Genomic DNA, 9,407 nt, shown 5'->3' with positions numbered 1-9,407 from the left:
GGGATGGTTTACGCATTGGATTAGGTCACGGTTTTCGGTGTTTCGTAGGTCACATTTAAATCAATTATTATTATGCTTTAAAGCATATTCAAGCCACGTTGATATTTTTGACTTTAACAAGACTCAATTCTATTGGACATTCAAATATTTTAATTCCACCATTGAGCTAAAAAAGCTTTAATATCTTCTAGTGTGTTTTTTTTATTCATTGTATGTGTCAAAAGCAACGTTTTTTTAAATATTATTTATAGTATATATATGTTAACCTTAGTGTTAGGATCACTTTGCGTCCTCCTTTTAGCGATAGGTATTAGATAATAACTAATTATATCCATTAAGAATAGGAAAATAAAAAGGTATTACCTAGTATTTAATTATTATATTTATTGAAATTTGAATTTGGAGTCTTATAATTTTTAATTCAATTTACTAATCACTAGGTGACTTCAAATATAAATACAATATTTTATGTAAATGTATTAATTGTGCAACATTTTAAAAAAGAAGAAGTAAATTAGCATAAACCACTCTCACTAGTATCTCAATTTTTGATAATCAATGGCACTGAAAACTCTTAAGGTCTTTTTAATAATAAAAAAGAATTGTGCCACAAGATTTTTTTCTTCTTCATTAATTTCACTATATCACTAACTATTACTTATACAATATTAATACATAATTTTTTTTTTGATTTACAATTTTTTTTCACTTAGAATACATTGCTACAACATTGATATAAATACATTCTGGTGATGAGTACACTAGAAAAATACTCAAATACATTAATACAAATATATACTAGTGAACATATACACTCAAATACATGATACAAATGTATAACAAGAAACTAATACAGTTGAATACATTAATACAAATTTATAATAAGTTGCAGATACACTTAAATGATACATAAGGAATAACGGAGTCCGGAGCCAAAAAGGCAAAAAAAATTGTCAAAAATTCAAAAGGGCACATCAAATTTTTTTAAAACCAAAAGGGCAAAATCGCTCCTGACGAAGCGATTTTCCTCTGACACAATGACAAAATCGCTACCCTGGCAGCGATTTTGTAAATTTTTATTTTCTTTCATTAAAAATCGCTGCTAAAAGAATTTTTTTTTAATTAAAAATCGTTGCTGTGGCAGCGATTTTAAATCAGATTTTTTTTTCTTTCCTTACACATCGCTGCAGGGGCAGCTTTTTTCATGCCTATTGTTAATTATTAATAATATAAAAATAATAAACAAGACGGACAGTATACTCAAGAAAATTGTTGAAACATGAAAATTGAATTATATATCATAAATAATAATAAAAGAATATTAAATTTGAAAAAAAAAGCTTTTTTTTTAAAAATTCTTAACCAAAATCAAGAAAAAAAGATTATTTTTTTTTTGAGAAAATCGCTGCTAAGGCAGCGATCTTAGCAGCGATTTTTATTTTTTTTAATCGTACGGCAACTTTTGTCAGAAGAAAATCGCTCCTGAAAATCGTACGACAACAGTAAAATTTAATATTTTTTTTTTATTATTTATGATATATAATTCAATTTTCTTCATGCTTCAACAATTTTATTGAGTATACTGTCCGTCTTGTTTATCATTTTTATATTATTAATAATTAACAATAGGCATGAAAATAATAGCACTAGGCATGAAAAACGCTGCTCCTACAGTGATGTGTAAGGAAAAAAAATTCTAATTTAAAAGCAGCGATTTTTAATAAAAAAATAAATTTTTTTGTCAGCGATTTTTAATTAAAATAGTTTTTTTTTTATTTACAAAATCGCTGATTTGTGTCAAAGGAAAATCGTTTCGTCAGGAGCGATTTTGCCCTTTTGGTTTTAAATAAATTTGATGTGCCATTTTGGAATTTTTGACAATTTTTTTGCCCTTTTGGCTCCGGACTCAAAAATAACGAGGAACAAGTACCCTTGATGTACTAATATAAATGTATAATCAGTAGTAGCAGATACAAACAAATATAATTGATACAAAAAGTATAACAAGGACCAAATATACTTGAATAAATTGATATAAATTCATAATTAGCTGCATGGCTATATATAGTTGTATTTTTTTTTATCATACCTTTTGAAAACCTAAAGTGATCCCAATTACTCTCATAAGAGTTTCATCTACATCCAGTAAGAACAAATGCCTAATATGAATAATATTGATTGATAAATTAAAGGGAAAAGGGCCTCATATACCATTCAACTTTGTTATTTGGAGTTGATATGCCCATCGTTATGAAAGTGGCTCATATATACCCTTACATTTATACAAACGGCTCACATATACCCCTATCGTTACAAAATGAGCTCACATATACCCTTCATTTAACGAAAGTGAAAAAATTAGTTTTAAATTTATATTTTTGACTTTCAATTTTTTTAAAATCATTTAGGGGTATATATGATTCTTCTCGCAAAGTTCAAGGTATATTTTTATTTTTTCATACATTAATTATTTTGACTTCTTTGATTATCATTATTTGAGTTCTTAACCTTATTTTATTTTTTTCTTTCATTCCTTAGTGTAAAGAAAAAAATTTAAAACTATTTTTTTGGCTATATTGTAATTTAGTTTTTGCATTTGAAGAAAAAAATTGGGTCTTCTATAATAAATTTTACAAGAATATTAGTGAAACATAAATAAATTTGACCATCAAAATAATAATCTAAAATAGTCATTGAAACAAAAAAAAGTCAAAAAAAAAATGTTTGAGGAGGGTTAAATCACCCCTTTTCAATCTGTGGTGTAGTCATGTTCATATTTGGGTGTTCAGTTAAACATTATTCATCGAAAAATTAAGTATATAAAAAACTAGTTATAAATTAGTTTTTGTTTGTTTTTATTAATTTTTGAACATTCTTTAACAAAAAAATTGATTTCGATACGGCTTTCATAACATTATTCTACTTCACTGATGGGATATAATATACCATCCAACTATCAAAAATTCAAATCTCTACTTTTAATAGAAAATTTTCAAATTTTTCTCAACAATTTTCCAATCTTTTTGTAAGACTATATATCACCACACTACACTTGGACACAAAGGAGAGAAAGTTCAATGTTACACGGGAAAACTATGTATATTCATTCTTTACTATCCACAAAGAGAGAAAGGCAAAAAAGTAAAACATGAATAATTTTGGTGTTACTAGATAAATGAGCATGTGCCATTAACACGAATTTAATATATGTTATTTTCTTTGTCCTAATTTATGTGGTATTGATAGAATTTCAAAAGCCGGTTAAAATTTTTATATGTTATTTAAATTTTAAATTTATTAATTATTGTGATTTATAGTATTTTTTACATTAATTCAAATAATATATATTATCTCCTTCATCCCAGTTTAATTAAGTAATATTGATAGTATTTTGAGAGTCAGCCAAATTTTGTATATGACTTTTAAGTATCTTTAAGTTGCTAATTATTATAATTTCTATTTTTTAAAATGTATTTTCAAATATATAACAGATTAAAAGAAAGAATAAGACAAACAAAGTAAAGAAATTTTAAAAATACCCTCAACTAAAGAAGTAGACATGTCGACGGACAACTGCCTGCTTCTACCCGCTTCTTATTTATCACTCTTTGTCACTTAGCTACAAATAGCTAGAGGGAAATGGAAGTGATATATATATTCGTTGATTAGGCGATTATTCCACCTTAGTTGACAATTCTACATGAAGAAATAGAGGCTATCAAGATAAGGATACCATGTTTTGATTCGATGCAACTATTCTTGATTACTTCTATTTCTTTTTGCAATTTGATGTTCGATACTTTATATTGAAGCTCGATTATTCTAAATTTAAGTCGTGAAAGGCTTTATTCGAGGGAATGAACTTCTTATTACAATTTTTTTAATATTCAAAGTTCGAATCTGAGACCTTTGATTAAGAAAGATGCATCTACGTTGCTTTAGAAAGAAAGGAAGGAAGAATAATGGACACGTCATTAAGAGTGTACAACTAATGGATACAAAATTTAAGAATATCAAAAAAAGGTTTTGATTCTTATAATTATGATAAACTAATATGTGTAAAACAAAATAAAAATACCTTTTAAGTGATCTTTTGGTATTGCATATGTTATATCATTTCAATAATGACACGTCATTGAGAGTACACAACTAATGAATCAAATAAAAACTAAAAATATAAAGTCAGACATTTTTTGTTACACATGTTATAAAGAAGTCAAAGGGTCCAAATTTGCCCCTTATTAACTTCACGAAATGGTCTAGATATACCCCTTGTTAATAGTTGGGTTGGATCTACCCTTTTCGTTATAAATATAGGCTAAATTTTCCCTCTTTGACTTATGACAAAAGCTTTCGAAAAAAGTGATCCTTTTTTACAAAGGTTAATTAAGGTTCAAATTTGCCTTGAACTTAAAGGAGCAAAGATTTATATCGACGATAACAATATCACGTTATTCTTCAATATTCAAAATCTCCAATTATTAGATCTCTATCTCGAAGCTCAAATTAACCACTTTCAAACCTCAAATAAGCTAAGGAATGAATAATATTGCACTAATAAGTTGGATTCCCACATTTATTAGAATTCTATTGACATAACTCCATCACTAATCCTTTTAAAATTATCTATTAAGAAAGAGCTCTACATCAACCACCTAATACCAAAACAAACTTAGATATACACTATTCAACTCCTAATTAAATCAGTTGCATTAATATAATTGTGGCTATTAAGATAAGGGTTATATAGTACTTGATGGGTGATAGTCTTTTAGCGGAGGTAATTAATTAAATAATATTTGAAAAAAATAGTACAGATGAAAATGATTTTGTACGGAAAATTTGTTTGTTTGTTTGTTTTTTTTTTTTTTTTTTTTTTTTTTTTTTTTATTTGGAAACTTAGATATACACTATTCAACTCCTAATTAAATCAGTTGCATTAATATAATTGTGGCTATTAAGATAAGGGTTATATAGTACTTGATGGGTGATAGTCTTTTAGCGGAGGTAATTAATTAAATAATATTTGAAAAAAATAGTACAGATGAAAATGATTTTGTACGGAAAATTTGTTTGTTTGTTTGTTTTTTTTTTTTTTTTTTTTCTTTTTTGTAATTGGACAAAATTAATTATTATAGTGGTAATGATCTAGAAAAACAAGGGATGGAAATTGAGAAAATTGAAATTTTGGACCATTTCTTTAAGTGGGGGGAATTTTTAGATCATTTTGCAAAATTTATGGATAAATTTAATCATTTTTCCTCGTGAAAAAAAAGAAGCTAAAATATAGAAAAACCTTCTATCACTAGTTAATAAATGAAAAACAATCAAATATGAATGATAATAGGATTGTTCAAATTCCTTCATTCTTAATCAAAGAGGTTTTGATTCGATTTCTGAAACGTCACCTCAAAAATAGATCTTTCAATACGTGAATCAAAATTTAATTAAATTTTAGTACGAATATGTTTTAAAAACACCTCACTTGGAAAAGTTGGTAAATCAAACAAAAGGTTGGGGGTTGGCAAGAGTCTTTTAAAACTAAGAATTTTATTTTCCAAAGTTTTTTGCAAAAAAAGAAAAAGAAAAAGATGGGTCTACGTGAAATGAATCAATCATTTTCACACAACAAAATTATGCCAAAAACTTATACCCTACCAGAATTCGCCGCCATTTTGACAGCCACATAATTCCCTTCCCCACTATTCAACAAAATGTGAATAAGTTAAAAAAGATATTTTTTCCGTTTTAATTTGTTTGTAAGTATTTGTTTTTTATAGTGTTTGAATTTTTTATTTTTTTTATAATTTAATATATTTTTAATTTAAGATCACAAAATTTGAAAGTTTTCTTTATGTATTTTTTCCCTTTTTATAATATCTAAAATTTATTGATTCGACTTTTTAAACTCATTGTCACGTTTATCGGATATGAAAAAACAAAGCGATAGATGACGTTAAAAAAGTTCAAATGTTACGATGTTGTTCGTCACTTTTATAGAAAATATTTTTCAAATGAAAAAAAAGACTATGTCCGTCCTTTCAAAGCGATGTCGTTCATCCTAAATGGAAAAGTAACAAAAATATTTAAGACGAAAGTGATTGGGTCGCTTTTAACCCTACCTTTTTAGGCAGTTTTGAGCAGTGTATTCATACTATATGCGAAATTGATACTTTTAGTTGAAGATAAAAAGAAAAATCATTTATGTCACTACACTTTTTTTTATGATTGATCAATGTTATCGTCGATACATATTCTCAGCCTACTTGAAGATTTTGTTTTTAAATTCTTTGGGACAAAATGACAGCAATAATTAAGAGCCCACAATCACGCATGCCTTGTACAAGTTGAATTGTATGTATTTTGCATCACACATTGTATGTTGTAATGAGCGTCAGGTTTAACGGTGTTAAAAGAAAATGAAGGGTTGTGACTTTTACAAAAAATTGTGTCTTTTTTAAAGGGTTGTGACCATTTGCAAGTTTGTACCTTTTCCAAAGGGTTGAGACCTTTTTAAAAGGTCGTTTCTTTTTCAAAGGGTTGGGACCTTTCTGAAAGATCGTTTCTTTTCCAAGGAGTTGTGACCTTTCCGATAAGGCATAATTAGCACCTTTTCATACTACCATTTATTGGCTATAAATAGAGAGATTTTCTCTCATTTTTCTGCATCGAATTCTTCCCTTCTTCTACATACATTTCTTACAAACGAAATCGATCTTGTCTATGTATGTGGTCCCGTTGCTGTCTTTTTGAGTTCGTTGAAATTATCGAAGTTTGAGGTACCACTATTTCTTTAATAGTTAATCTATTTTATCTTGGAAGGAATTAATCTACAACCTCAGATACTTGAGGGTATTAAATTTCTTAGGAACACACAGTAAATTTTATGGACTCGAATAATTCTTTTCTATTTCTTTTTATCTTTTATTGTTTCTAACCTGTTTACTAATCTGAATACCGGAGTCAACAATAAGTACCCTAGCTATCTAGAATAGTGCTTGAAACCACTGATAAGATTATGCTGCAACAAGCATGACCAAAATTTATGGCAATATCTCATCCAAAAGAACAGTAGTTGTCCTTTCTATCCTTAGATTTATGGATAAGTTTCACTGATCAAATTGTCCCTATTTTGTGCATGCTAATTACTACCTCTCATCCTTTCGCTCGAGTGGTGTTTAATTTTTGTCCTTCGAACTCTATTAAATATAGAAATAAAAAGTATGAGCTCAAAATATTTATTTTTATCTTACAAATCATATTTAGTTATGATTATGTTCTACATTGATAATAGCAATTGTTTAACCATACTATACATCTAATTCTGGATTCACCTTATGTGAATGATGCGTAAGAAAATACAAAATACAAAGTAAACGAAGACATAAAATTGACATATAAGAAGCAAATATGTCCATTTTAAGTTACATACATACTACTTCCTCCATTTCATATTAATTGAATTTTTGAGGTGTTTCACACCCTTTAAGAAAAGTAGATTAAGACATAAATTGAACATAATTTTCTATTTTTCCCTTATTAATTATTGCCAAATTTATTGAAGTCATCACATTGAAAATCCAAATGAAGGGTAAAATTGAAAAAACACTCTAAAAGTAGTCTTGAAAATTGAACAATTAAGTTAATTTGAAAAATAAAAAATGCCTCAAAAATTCAATTAATATGGAATGGAGAAAGCAATTTTGTTACGATAAAATTAAAAGGTACTTCAAGAAAGATTTGTAAAATTATTTCAAAAATATATTTTCCTCCCTGCCAATCACAAGCATTGTCTTTTTCATTTTGTCTGAACAAAAAGATTTGATTATTATCTTATCATGAAGCCGCCATATCTTTTGACATATATATTCCAAGATTTGAAAAATATATTTTGTGAAAAAGATCCTAAAAGAAAAGACAGCTGGAATTTCATTTAGTCACGTGATATAATTAATAAATTACTTAATTCGACTCTACCAATAACAACATTAGGATATGCTCACCACGTCAGCCTCACACATTAAGTCATTAATGCAATTCATATTACTTGCACCAAAATAATAAGGGAAAAATAAAATATACTCCCGAACTATCATAAATGATATGCAGATATTTTCCGTCATATTTTTAAGACATTAATGTCTCTATCGTTCAAAAACTAGAATATATATACCCTTATACTAACAACGAGTGCTTCTTCAATAACTTTTTGATGTCTTCTTCTTCTATTATGCCTAGGTGTAAGAAGAAGTTTCTGAATGTTGAAACAAATGCAAGTGCAACAACAATCTAAGGCTGAAAAGCAAGTGGAGAAACAAGCCCAAGTAGTTCTACAAAGTATGTGACAAATTCCCAAATTGTAGCAAGTAGAGGAGCAAGAAAACTGCAAAGAAACAGAGGAAAATCAAGTTAATTCTTTGACTTTGATTCGGAGTATGAAGGTCAAACTAACTAATGTTCGATGTAAATACAGATATAAAATCTTCAATTGTCCAAATTGTAAATTGAAACAAGAAGAGTACAATGATAATAACCATTTACTTCCTAATTCCGTGTATCAGTATATAAGAAGTCACATTCAATAAGTCTATTTTACAACAACAACAACAGCACATTCCGTGAAATTTCACAAATATGGTCTGGGGAGGATAGAGTGTACTATACGCAAGCCTTGGTACATCAAACAGGATCCATGCTCATGCATTCTTTTGGCTACACAATCTTTTGGTTCTTTACAAGCCTATTGTGATACTGATTGGGGATCTTGCCTTGATACTAGGAGTTCCATCACTTGGTATATGATAAAATTTGGGGACTCTTTACTTTCTTGGAAATCAAAAAAGCAATCCGCTGTCTCAAAGAGTTCTGACGAAGCAGAATACAGAAGCATGGCTTCTACTGTTGCTGAAGTTACATGGATAATTGGTCTTTTTCATGAACTGGATATGCCTCTTGTCTTACATGTTGTTATACATAGTGTTAGCACTGCTGCCATTAGAGGCGAAGCCAAGGTTAGGAGTTTGGGGGTTCTAAATCAATTTTCTTTAGAGGTTCACATGTTGATAAACATATATTTAATTAATTTTCTAATACAAATATAGGGTCTACGAAAAAGCTAGTGAGTTCGTCCGAACCCATGAACCCCAACCTAACTCCTCCTCTGACTGCCATCCATATTGCATCTAATCCTGTCTTTCATGAAAGAACCAAACATATTGACATTGATTATCATTTCATTAGGGAGAAGATTCAAAGAGGTCTTGTATTCATTCAGCATTTGGCCACTCCTGAGCAACTTGCTAATGTATTAACCAAAGGCCTTGGCCTAAGTATCGATAATCTTCGCGTAAGAAAAATATATATAACAAAAATTTCTTTTAATTTGTGATAGATTTTTATACTTTCTC

The sequence above is a fragment of the Solanum tuberosum genome, unplaced genomic scaffold (assembly GCF_000226075.1).
Source record: "Solanum tuberosum cultivar DM 1-3 516 R44 unplaced genomic scaffold, SolTub_3.0 scf00133, whole genome shotgun sequence".
Lineage (NCBI taxonomy): Eukaryota > Viridiplantae > Streptophyta > Magnoliopsida > Solanales > Solanaceae > Solanum > Solanum tuberosum.
This window is presented reverse-complemented; position numbering follows the sequence as displayed.